Here is a 13,868-nt window from a genome sequence, read left to right on the forward strand (position 1 = left end):
TGGGGCTCTGCCCCGCCTTGGCTGGTGCGCGAATGAAGGCAGCTCGCGGCCCATGTGTACAATAGCCAGAAGCATTGTCTCCCTGTCTCAAAGGGAAAAACAACGTGGCGCCCGGCCGCGGCGGGCTCCTGCGCCGCCCGCCTCCCCCGCGAGGCTCGCGGTGCCTCGGAGTTGGCTGCGCGGCCACCCCGGGAAGCTCCGGCAACGCTGTTGCTCCATGAGGTCAACTGGTGGGAATTTATTCTGCCAAAGCCTCCCTAGAAACTAGATGTGGTAAATACCGCCTTCTAATTTTATGACACCGACGAACTAATTAAAAGGGGTCCACTCTTACCCTCGAAACGTACCAAGCTGATGGGCGCGAGAAGGATTTACCTAAAAACTACTGTAACAGAAATTCCAGAGCAATTGCTAGAGGTGCTTTGAAGAACCACCGATTTAATATTTCACTAATGAGCGTAAAGTATAAAACAGGTGTCAAGTTGTGATCAAACAGTTTAACTTCGGGTGGCAAGATTGTGGTAAGGAAGTTATGGGTTTTATTTGGAAACATAGAAAAACACCAACGGGACAAAAATTTCCACTGTCACCACACACAAAGCCTTTTCCATATCATCTTCAGAGAAAACCTTTCCTCAAAGTGAAATAAGATAATATTGGCATGAAAAATCCTCGGAAAAAGACATGGCTTGAGTTTGTACTCTGGATACCCTTCAGAGTAATACTTGTCTTACAAGAACTTGGATTTACACGTTCTGAGAAACCTGATGAAAGAAGCTGTGTTGTATACTACACTTCCCGTGTTTTGCATCCAACTCAAACTGGGGATTGGGACAAAAGATAATAAATGTTGCTTATTTTATTATAATGATAATTAAAAGAGAATGTGGTTGTACTTGGAATTAAGATAAAAGTATTTCTGTGTTTTACAAGCTATTCAATTATTTGATGGCTGCTTATTGAAGAATCTGCCTCCTAAACCACCTCAAACACTAATTGTGGTATAAACATAATTTGGCTTATAATTGCTTACAATTAGTCGCTTCTCCATTACTATTATGCTTCTTCCCAATGCAATTTAAGTTAACATAAAAGTGCCAAGAATCTTGGCAAAGTAAATCCTCGTTGCTTTAATATAGAATAATTTAAATAGTGTCTGCCAATTGGACTGGCCTTTGTAAAATACATTAGTTTTCTTTTTACTTTTTTCTTTTTTTTAATGGAAACAAGGTCTTGCTCTGCCATCCAGGCTGGAGTACAGTGCTGCAATAATAGCTCACTGCACTTCTAACTCCCGGACTTAAGCAATCCTCCCTCCTCAGCCTCCCTAGTAGCTGGAACTAATGGTGTACAGCTCTATGCCCAGCTATTATTTTTTTATTTTTTGTAGAGATGGGGGAGGGGAGAGATCCCTATGTTGCCCAGGCTGGTCTCGAACTCCTGGTTTAAAGAATCCTCCCGCCTCAGCCACTGCACTGGCCAGTATATCGTTTTTCTTAAGCATTATTCTTATCTTAAAACTCAGAATCCCTGCTGGGCTCGGTGGCTCAGCCTGTAATCCCGCGCCTTTGGGAGGCTGAGGTGAGTGGATTGCCTGAGCCCGCGGGTTCGAGACCCTCCTGGGCAGCGAGACCTCATCTCTACAGTAAATTAAAAAATCAGCTGGGCGTGGTAGCACATGCCGGTAATTCCAGCTATTCGGAAGGCTGAGGCGGAAGGATCGCCAGAGCCCAGCAGGTGGAGGCTGCCGTGGCCGGGAGCGGCCACTGCACTCCAGTCTGGGCGACAGAGTGAGACTCCAACTCAAAAAAACCAAAAAAACAAAAAACTCAGAATTCCTTATACTGATAACTAAGTTGCTCAGTTAACATTTGCTTAAATAGCTCCCCAAACTCAACATGTCCAAAATATATTTACCATGATTCCTAACCTGGTTTCCATTCTCATCAGCCCCATTTCTACAAGAGTGACCATCTTTTCCCAGTTCTTTAAAAATTGCTTATTAGCCGGGCACAGTGGCTCACACCTGTAATCCCAGCACTTTGGGAGGTGGAGGTGAGAGGATTGCCTGAGTTCAGAGGTTCGAGGCCAGCCTGAGCAACTTGGCGAGACCTCGCCTCTACAATAAATTTTTTAAAAATTAGCCAGTTGTGGTGGTGTGCACCTGTGGTTCCAGCTACTTTTAAGGCTGAGGCGAAAGTTTCGCCTGAGCCCAGCAGGTCAAGGCTGTGGTGGCCGTGAGTGTGCCACTGCACTCCAGCCTGGACAACAAAGACTTCTATTCAATAATAATAATAATAATAAAAGTGCTTATTGGACATAATACTTTGCACATAAAAGACTTAAAGTTTAGCCAGGCGTGGTAGTGTACACCTGTAGTTCCAGCTACCTGAATGACTGAGGCGGAAGGGTCGCCGGAGCCCAGCAGGTTGAGGCTGCGGTGGCCGTGAACATGCCACTGCACTCCATCCTGGGTGACAGAGTGAGACTCCAACTCAAAAAAAAAAAAGTTATAAGAACATGTCCATCTTGTGGTTTCTGCCTCTTCATCTGCAAACCCTCCAAATGTATTTATCTACAGCACCTAACTGAGACTTCTTGCCAAAGTCAGTGGTTCAATGGATGGTTTCATCCTCATTTGGCTTGGTCTTTCAACAGCTTGTGACACAATTAACTAAACCTTTCTTCTTGAAACAATTCTTCAGGCTTTTGTAACATTTTCTTTTTTGGTTTTCTTCTACATCTGGATTTTCTTCCCAATGCTACAGTGCTCTTGGCTTCTCCTCTGCCCTCTTTTCATTTCTTTCTTTTGTTTCTGAGTCAGAATCTCACTCTGTCACCCAGGCTGGAGTGCAGTGGCATGTTCATGGCCACCGCAGTTTCGACCTGCGGGGCTCAGGCGATCTTTCTGCCTCAACCTCCTGAGCAGCTGGAACTACAGGCACACGCTACTATGCCTGGCTAATTTTTTTTTTTTTTTTGTAGAGACAAAGACTTGCCATGTTGCCCAGGTTGTTCTCAAATTGCCTTAGCTCAGATGATCTTCCTGCCTCTGCCTCCCAAAATGCTGAGATTACAGAGAGCCACCACGCCCACCTTCGCCCTCATTTTTATGTACATTTTTTCCCTAGGTGACCTACCTCATCCAGTACATGGCTTTATAGTTCATCCATACACTAATGGCTTCCAAATTTACATCTTCAGTCCAGATATCTCCCTTAAATTTCATACCTTTTGGACACTTGCTTACCCGACTACTTGGATGTCTAAGCATATAGAAGCTGAGGTAAATGACTAAGCCAGCAGTTCTTTTTCTCTTCCTCCTTGCATGGCTTACTCATGCTTGTCATGTACGTCTTAACTTAAATGTCATCTCTTCTGAGAGGTCACCTATGGTCGTAGGGCACAGATTAAGCTACTATGCCAAAGAGATCCCCAAATACAATAACTCAAAAAAGATTAAAGTTTATTTTTGTCTCACATAACAGTCCAGAGGTAGACAGGTGGTCTAGGATGAGTGGGCAGATCTGATGCATGAGATCATTCGGGGAACAGGTTCTACCTAAGCCATTTTTATCATAGGGTGAAATCTTTATTCTCATTATCAAAGCTGGTGTGTATCCGTCCACTTTATAGCCTGGAAGAATAGGAAAAAGAGAAAGTAGAGAAAAAGCAATTTCCTCATAAAAACAAGATCTGGAGATTGTTAACACCACTTTTGCTCGTTCTATGGTTTGAATGGTTTCTTTTCAAAAGGGGTGGAGCTTTTTTTTCTTCTTGAATTGTAGTCTCACTCTGTCGCCCAGGCTGGAGTGCAGTGGCACACTCATGGCCCTCATGGCCACTGCAACCTTGACCTGCTAGGCTCAGGTGATCTTTCTGCCTCAGCCGTCCAAGTAGCTGGAACTACAGGCACACACTACCACACCCTGCTATTTTTAATTTATTGTAGAGACAAGGTCTCACCAAGCCCAGCAGGTGGAGGCTATGGTGACCATGAGTATGCCACCACACTCCAGCCTGGGTGACAAGAGTGACACTACAACTCAAAAAAAAAGAAAAAGAATACTGAGTCCATGGCTTCAAGACCAGCCTGGGCAACTTGGTGAGACCTCTTCTCTACAATAAATCAAAAAATTAGCCAGGCGTGGTGGTATGTGTCTATAGTCCCAGTTACTCTTTGGTAGACTGTGGTGGCCGTGAGCATGCCATTGCACTCCAGCCTAGACAAGAGTGAGACTCTGACTCAAAAAAAAAAAAAAAAGAATACTATAAAATAGGCCAGGCGTCATGGTTCACGCCTAGAAACCCAGCACTTTGGGAGGCCGAGGCGGGAGGACTGCTTGAGCCCAGGACTTCAAGACCAGCCTAGGCAATATAGCAAGACCTTATCTCTACACAAGAATAAAAATAAAAATTAGCCAGGTATGGTGGTGCACATCGCCGTCCCAGCTACTCGGGAGGCTGAGGGGGAAGAATCGCTTGAACCTAGAAGGTTGACGCTGTGGTGAGCTCTGATTGTGCCACCACATTCTAGCCTGGGTGACAGAGTAAGGTCCTGACTCAAAAAAAAAAAAAAAAGAAAGAAAAGAATAATATAAAAGTGTTCAGTATTGCCGAGTGTGGTGGCTCATGCCTGTAATCCCAGCACTTTGGGAGGTGGAGGCCAGAGGATTGGCTGACCCCTGGGAAACACTTCACATCACTTGTTCTCTGCAATACAAAAAAGGCAACTGAATACAAAGACTGTGAAGGTTTGTGACTTGTGCTGCTGTGGAAGTAGGAGGAAGACCTTGCTCTGGAATGTGGGGGATGTTAAACAGGCAGAAGCAGTTAGATAAAAACAGAGTAATAAACTTGTCAATGCAGTAGCTTTTGGCCTAATGAAGTATCTTTTTCTAGTGTCAAGCATCCATCCTCATGCTACTCTTAACACAGCAGAGATACAAAGTAGAGTCAGATTTCAAATGGTGGAGCATGGGGGCCGAGGAACACTTTGAAATACTGAACACTTTTTTTTTTTTGAGTCGTAGTTTCACTCTGTCGCCCAGACTGGAGTGCAGCAGCCGCTCCTGGCCACCGCAGCCTCCACCTGCTGGGCTCCGGCGATCCTTCCACCTCAGCCTTCCAAGAAGCTGGAACTACAGGCGCACGCTACCACACCCGGCTCATTTTTGATTTATTGTAGAGATGAGGTCTCGCCAGGTTGCCCAGGCGGGTATCGAACCCGGCAATCCACTCACCTCAGCTTCCCAAAGGTGCGGGATTACAGGCTGAGCCACTGAGCCCGGATTACACTTTTTTTTTTAATGTATTTTATTTTATATTTTATTTTGAGAAAGCAGGATTTATAAAGAGGACAGAAAAGCTCCCATAGTGGGAGGAGACCCGGAGGGGTTGCCCTTTTTTTTGAGTTGGGGTCTCACTCTGTTGCCCAGGCTGAAGTGAGTGGCACACTCACAGCCACTGCAGCCTCTTCCTGCTGAGCTCAGGTGATCCTTTTGCCTCAGCCTTCCAAGTAGCTGGAACCACAGGCATGTGCCACCATGCCCAGCTAATTTTTTGATTTATTGTAGAGATGAGGTCTTGCCAAGTTGCCCAGGCTGATCTCAAACCCCTGGACTCATTCAATCCTCTTGCAGTAATTTTAGCTTAGGTGTGCCCAAATAGGCTAGTAGTTCCATATTTACTTTACCAACTCAGAATTGTAATGATGCCAAGGAATTCTATAGAAAGGAATGATTCCTTGATCCTGTGTACTCTGCGCGTTGCTGACCTACATAAAGTTAGTTGTACCTCATTTAAATTCAGATTTCCTGTGTAAAATGGCATATTGCTTAACCCCACAGGGCTGTCACCCTGTGAGAAGACGAGTGTCAGCATTTCCCTATAGTGAGTCTTTAGCAACTAAGGTGTGGCATCACCAGTGCTAACGACCACTCTTCCAGTTAAACACGTTTCACTTCTGCATCTTCCATTGTGCAGGACACTGTCTAATTTAGAAGTTCCAATCCTTCAATAAAGAAAAAAAGGCAAGCCAGGCTTGGTGGCTCAGCCTGTAATCCCGTGCCTTTGGGAGGCTGAGGTGAGTGGATTGCCTGAGCCCGCGGGTTCAAGACCTGCCTGGGCAGCGAGACCTCATCTCTACAATAAATCAAAAAATCAGCCGGGTGTGGTAGTGCATACCTGTAATTCCGGCTACTCGGAAGGCTGAGGCGGAAGGATCGCCGGAGTCCAGCAGGTCGATGCTGCGGTGGCCGGGAGCGGCCACTGCACTCCAGTCTGGGCGACTGAGTGAGACTCCAACTAAAAAAAAAAAAAAGAAAAACAAAAACCACCATCTAAACCCAAAAGTCAGCTGGGCGCAGTGACTCATGCCTGTAATCCCAGCACTTTGTGAAGCTAAGGTGAGAGAATTGCCTGAGCCCAGGGGTTCGAGATCAGCCAGGGTAACTTGGCCATACCTCGTCTCTACAATAAATCAAAAAACGAGCTGGGCATAGTGGCATGCACCTGTAAGGCCCAGCAACCCAATGGGCTGAGGCAGAAGGATCGCCTGAGCCCAGCAGGTGGAGGCTGCGATCAGCCATGATGGTGCCACTGCACTCCAGGATGGGTGATAGAGTGAGACCCCAAATTTGAAAATAAATAAATAAATAAAACCAAAAGTCACCTACAGTCTTTGAAAATTCCTGGACATGAAGTCTCAGTCACTGGGTTTTCCTTCACCCCTGCTAAGCTCCGCTGCCTAAGAGGAAGCTTCCCACTGGGAACCAGGAGAGCAGGGCAGGGAGACTTGCTAAGTGACATGGGCTGTGGTCCTGCCAGGGGCCTATCAGAGGCCACTTGACACTGAGCCATGCGTCGTTCACTGTCATTCCATGACATAGTGGAAGAACTGCAATATCATGTAGACCTTCAGTCCCCAACCTTTTTGGCATCAGGGACCATTTTCTAGGAAGACAATTTTTCCACAAATGAACCTTGGGGGGGAGGAAGGGGGGGTCATTAGGCATTAGATTCTCATAAGGAGCCGCAACCTAGATCCCTCCCATGCCCGGTTCACAGTAGGGTTTGGCTCCTAAAAGAAACTAATGCTGGCCAGGCTTGGTGGCTCACCCTGTAATCCCAGCACTTTGGGAGGCCGAGGCGAGTGGATAGCCTGAGCCTGTGGGTTCGAGACCCACCCGGGTAACTTGGTGAGACCTCATCTCTACAATAAATCAAAAACTAGCCGGGCATGGTAGCGTGTGCCTATAGTTCTGGCTACTTGGAAGGCTGAGGTGGAAGGATCGCCTGAGCCCAGCAGGTTGAGGCTGGGTGACCGGGAGCATGCCACTGCACTCTAGTCTGGGCGACAGAGTGAGACTCCAACTTAAAAAAAAAAAAAAAGCCGGGCTCGGTGGCTCAGCCTGTAATCCCGCGCCTTTGGGAGGCTGAGGTGAGTGGATTGCCTGAGCCCGCGGGTTCGAGACCCGCCTGGGCAGTGAGACCTCATCTCTACAATAAATCAAAAAATCAGCTGGATGTGGTAGCGCGCGCCTGTAATTCCAGCTATTTGGAAGGCTGAGGTGGAAGGATCGCCAGAGCCCAGCAGGCGAGGCTGCGGTGGCCGGGAGCGGCCACTGCACTCCAGTCTGGGCGACCAAGTGAGACTCCAACTCAAAAAAAAAATAAAATAAAATAAAAATAAAAATAAAAATAAAAAAAAAAAAAAGAAGAAGCTAATGCCGCCACTGATCTGGCAGAAGATGGAGTCCAGCTGGCCTGCCACTCACCTCCTGCTGTGCAGGTGGTTCTTAACAGGCCATGGACTGTTACCGGTCTGCAGTCTGGGGCTTGGGGACCCTTGATGTAGAGAATGCTGGAAGGTGGACAATGTGGGGGATACAGAGAGGCAAAATAGAGAATCCCAACCTCAACCATTAGTTTGGAAAGGTCAGGTAGTTGAAGAATACTGTGGGTTCCTTAGAAGGACCTAGCACCTTGGGGTGAGGCCCTCACTTAACCTGGCAACTAGCACCATGCCCAGCACTGGCCACTCCATGGCCTCCATGTCCCAACTCGCCTGCCTCTACTTGGCCCTTGTCCTGCACAAGGGATAAGATCAACGCCCTCATTAAGGCTGCAGGTGTGACCATGGAGCCTCTCTGGCCTGGCTTGTTTGCAAAGGCCTTGGCGAATGTCAACATCGGGAGCCACAACTGCTCTGCAGGCCGCCCCAGTCAGGGGTCCCGCCCCCTCTGCCACTGCTGCTGCTGCGTCAGGCACTGAGGAGAAGAAAGTCAAAGCAAAGAGGGAAGAATCTGAGGAGTCTGATGATGACATGGGCTTTGGTCTTTTTCATTTAATCTCTTATAATGTGTTCAACAAATGAACTCTGGAAAAGAACAAAAGAATAATGTGGGTAATTTGTCAGTGATACAGGTTCAAAAAAAAGGAAAAGGGCTCAGGTGTGGTGGCTCACTCCTGTAATCCCAGCACTTTGGGAGGCAAAGGTGGAAAGATTGCTTGAACCCAGAAGCTCGAGACCAGCCTGGGCAACATAGCGAGACCCCCAACTCTAAAAAATAAATTAAATTAAACTGAGATTCTTACACTGCTATTGTGAGGTTTCCATTTGATGTTAGTTATAAAAATGAGTAAGTAGTGGTGGCTCACACCTGTTATCCGAGCACTTTGGCAGGCAAGATGGGAGGATTGCTTGGACCTAGGAATTTGAGACCAGCCTGGGCAACATAATGAGATTCTGTCTCTACAAAAAACCCAAAAAATTAGCCACACATGGTGGTGCACACCCTTAGGCCCAGCTACTTAGGAGGTTGATCATAAGAATCACCTGAGCTAAAGAGGTCAGGGCTGTAGTGAGCCCTGATTGTGCCACTACACTGCAGCCTGGGTGACAGAGTTAGATGCAGACTCAAGAAAAAAACAACAACACTGTGTTTTAACTCATTTAAGCTCTAAGAAGTAACTACTCTAATTATTTTTAACTTACCTCTTATAAAGCTGAGGTTAAACAACTAGGCCACAGTCATGCAGCTGTCAAGCTACAGAACCAAAACTAAGCAGTCTGTCTCCAAAACCCTTCTATTAATCACCATGCTATTCAAGTGCCAAGAGTTTCAGTAGATCTGAGGTTGTATTTATCTGACCAAAATTTCATGGCCAAGTGTGGTGGCTCATGCCAGTAATCCCAGCTCTTCGGGAGACCAAGGCAAGAGGATTACTTGAGCCCAGAAGTTTAAGACCAGCCTGGGCAACATGGTGAGGCCTCAGCACCACCAAAAAAAAAATCAAATAATTGGCCGGGCATGGTGGCATGCGTCTGTAGTTCCAGCTAATTGGGAAGCTGAGGCAAGAGGATCACCTGAGCCCAAGGTGTCAAGGCTGCGGTGAGCCATGATCATACCACTGCATTCCAGCCTGGGTGACAAAGTGAGACCCTGACTCAAAAAAAGAAAACAAAACAAAAAAATAGCAGCGTGAAACATGGTCTAGTATGGCATTTAGAAATAAAACGGATAAAATTATTGAATTGCATTCCTTTTTAGGACAAAATGAATGAATTCATATATTAGAATGTGAAAGTAAGTTTATATGTTTCTAATCTATCTTGACACCATAACGTAAAGTTCAATTTCAGTCTACACTTTTACTATAATTTGAGTAAAGTTTATGTGTTGGGAACTTGATCCCCCAATGCAGTGGTGTTGGGAGGTAGGCCCTGGTGGAAGGTACTGGCATCCTGGGGGTACCATCCTCATGAATGAATTGATGCCATTATTGAGAGAGTGGGATCCTTATTACAGACACAAATTTGGCCCCACTTCTCTCTCTCTCTTTGTCTCTATCTCTCTCTCCTTCTCCCTGAGTGTGGAAAAACCAAACTGCTTTTCCTTCGCTCTTACACAACTATTATCAACACAGAAGACGTGGGACCAAATATGTGAACTTTTCCCTACACTCCAAGAAAGCTATCAGTTCCATAGCAGACCCTATCTGGGTGCCCTCCCACTCTGTTTTTACACTACCTGTCAATAGTACCAGATCCCACGGCTGAAGGTTCAGTCACCAGGATGGACCCTGATGCTTATCCTATCTGCAAAAGTTCTTCACATCAGCACCTAGATTAGTGTTGGATAGAATAACTGAGTACTCCAGCCTAGGCAAGTCAACATATAAAGCTAACCATCACAGTGTGGGATGGTGGCATGATTCCTGAAAACATGATCTATGTACGCTTGGGATGAAAAGCCTGAAAAAGGCAAGGATTTGGGGATTCAAGAACTCACCTGCTATGGTAACATGGATGGCCAAGGTGAGATGATCGCTTCTAGGAGACCTGGAGAATAACAGAATATTTCAGTAAGGATCAGAACATGGCAGGGAGCTGAGCTCTCAGCTCAAGCAAGACAGAGACCCAGAGAAATTCTGCAATCATCTTAAAATCATCCAATATATACAACTATCTATCTTTAATGTACAGCAAGATGTAATTTTCTTTCCTTTTTTTGTAGGTAAAGAAACCTTTATTTGTTTGTTTACTTATTTACTTATTGAGTCATAGTCTCACTTTGTTGCCCAGGCTGGAGTGCAGTGACACGATCAAAGCTCACTACAGCCTCACCCTCTTGAGCTCAGGTGATCCTCCCACCTCAGTCTCCTAAAGTGCTGGGATTACAGTGGTGAACCACCATACTCAACCTGTTATTTTTTGCATGTTCAGTCACTCTTCTGTACCTAGGATAACCTTTCTGTTTCTTCTGGCAAACAGTATAGCTAAGATACATGAAAACTGCCAACATTTATCAAGTAATTTATATACATTGGGTGATGTTAAACACTGTGTTTACACTCACTGTGTGAGTGATGACTCACACCTGTTATCCCAGAAATTTGGGAGGCAGAGGCAGGAAGACTGCATGAGCCTAGGAGTTCCGGCCAGTCTGGAAAACACAGTGATACCTTGTAGCAACAAAAAATAAAAATTATCTGGGCATGGTGGTGTGTGCCTCTAGTCCCAGCTACTTGTGTGAGATATGAACTCACTTGTCCATAATCAAAGAATGAACATGTAGAAGTGAAGTGCAGCAGAAGCAAAACTTTAATGGCAAGATCGGGTGTCTAGTGGGCAGGCACACTGGAGCTGTTACACTTAGCATATTTGTAGCCTAGACCGCCAGTCCCTCCCCTGGTCTCCCATAGGCTGTGCTCCACAGGGGTCACAACCTTTTCCTGGAGGTCATGTACATGGCACACATCAGTTGGGTCACGTAATTTATTTGCATGTCCTATTTGCTGATTGGTTTAGAGCTGCTAGAAAATCGCTTTATTTACATGTTCTTTTTTGCTGATTGGTTTACAGGATTTCATTTTGATTGGTTCCCTCCAAAATTTGAACATGAAAGGCCGCAAAAAACAATAAAGAAGCAGGAAGTGACTCAGCAAAGGTATTTAAATACGGCTCAGGGTTCATTTTGAAAATAAATAATTCTATTTCCTACAATCTCCCCCCTCTTTTTCTTTAAGTATTTTGATTTTATTTTCACTTTATTGAAGCCGGGCTCTGTGGCTCAGCCTATAATCCTGAGCCTTTGGGAGGCTGAGGTGAGTGGATTGCCTGAACCCGCGGGTTCGAGACTCACCTGGGCAGCGAGACCTCATCTCTACAATAAATCAAAAAATGGTAGTACATGCCTGTGATTCCGGCTACTTGGAAGGCTGAGGCAGAAGGATCGCCAGAGCCCAGCAGGTCGAGGCTGTGGTGGCCAGAAGCGGCCACTGCACTCCAGTCTGGGCGACAGAGTGAGACTCTAACTCAAAAAACAAAAAACAAAAAACACGGCTCAGGGTTCATTTTGAAAATAAATAATTCTATTTCTTACAATCTCCCCCCTCTTTTTCTTTAAGTATTTTGATTTTATTTTCACTTTATTTAGATTCAGATCTAATCATGAGATCAGTTTCAAATTTATCAAGTAATTTTTGACTCTCCTCTTTAAAATTCAATTCAGTTTTCATAGCATAAGTGTAATTCATGAGCATTTTCTTTGGTATGGCCATCTCTATAAGTTTTTGAACCAGGTCGCTGACACAGGGAATTATACATCAACCCAAGGCAGTTAATATCCCTATTACTGTTATAAGGGAAGTTAATTTAGATATTATTGTTCCTTTCCATTTTCCAAACTGATTATCTAGACAATCTGTAAAAGGATCACTAAAATTGGAGTTTTCAGCTAGTTCATCGACTAGAGTACTAAGTCCTTGTAATACTCTGGTGACGGTCCCATCAGGAGCTGTATTATTTGAGATAAATGTACAGCATTGTCCCCTAACATGACACACACTCCCCCTTTTTCGGCTAACATCGTCTAATGCCATATGATTTTCCCGTGCCATTCTACTTGCAACGTCTAATTGCTCAGCCACTCCTTTAATTGCATCCCTGATATGATTAATAAATCTCTGCTGATTATAGTAGATGTAATTGATCCAATCTATGTTTTTATTTATAGTTACCCACCAAAAGAGAGATTCAAATCCTGCTGCTATTTTGATTTCAAACCTTAAATTCATTAGGGGCTCCCCGGGGTACTCCTAATGGCATCAAGATACACATTGGAATCAAATGATCCAGGTACTGGTGGCCCAGACAGTGACCATTTACTACTGACGTTGGTAGCCATTAGTGGGTTTTGAAATGCCAGGGTGAATGGGATGGCCAACTGAACCAAAGCATAAGTTCCTGTCCATTTGGGCAGCAACAGGGCTCTAAGGGTCTTTTTACCACAGTACCACCAAACATCCACTCGAGGCATGCTGAAGTTCGAGTAGTTGCCCTCAGTTGCTTCAGAGACATCCAGGACATGGGTGTAGGGGTGCAGATGTCCTGGAGGAGTGACAAAATGCTCTCCTTATCTAGAGAGACATGAAGAGTGATTCGCCTTTCCCATAGAGAAAGAAGGATGCACCTTTGGATCTGACTTCTGCATGGATGGGTAGAGCAAGGAAAGACTTTGGCAAGTCTCCTTACCTCTTGTGTCCTTGTCTTGGTATAGGGCCCACATACAGTTCGTTCCATTGGGGTCTGTGTCCTAATTAATGAGAAATGGAACAACTTGAGCCTGTAACCACCCTGTATAACAATTACTTTAGTTAAGGCCTGATACTGTGAATTTTATCCATTCAACCCAGGTATTGGGATCCCCATATCCTATTTTTTTTTTCTTTTTGAGTTGGAGTCTCACTCTGTCGCCCAGACTGAGTGCAGTGGCCACTCCCGGCCACGCAGCCTCGACCTGCTGGGCTCTGGCGATCCTTCCGCCTCAGCCTTCCGAGTAGCCGGAATTACAGGCATGCGCTACCACGCCCAGCTGATTTTTTTATTTATTGTAGAGATGAGGTCTTGCTGCCCAGGCGGGTCTCGAACCTGCGGGCTCAGGCAATCCACTCACCTCGGCCTCCCAAAGGCGCAGGATTACAGACTGAGCCACCGAGCCCAACTCCCATATCCTATTTTGATTTTCATCGTTTGTTTTAGGTCTGTTACTTCTATGATGGTAACCCCAGATGGGTCATTTGTAAATCGTGTTGGATTTAGTTTTCAAAACTGTGGATGATTGGGGCTCTGATTTGGGGTTTTATTAATAAGCGGTGAGGATGCAATTAGCCTTATCTGAAAGATGCCCAAAGGCTCTTCTCCTGATGTATCTGCTCCCAGCCCCTATTTTCGAATTGCCGATGGTTTTCTATCTAGGATTTGGGACTGAGCTATTGTTTTTTGTTGTTGTTGTTGTTTGTTTGTTTGTTTGTTTTCTGAGTTGGAGTCTCACTCTGTCGCCCAGACTGGAGTGCAGTGGCCG

Source organism: Carlito syrichta, unplaced genomic scaffold (genome assembly GCF_000164805.1).
Source record: "Carlito syrichta isolate Samal-C Ts95f unplaced genomic scaffold, Tarsius_syrichta-2.0.1 Scaffold311768, whole genome shotgun sequence".
NCBI classification, from domain to species: Eukaryota; Metazoa; Chordata; class Mammalia; order Primates; family Tarsiidae; genus Carlito; species Carlito syrichta.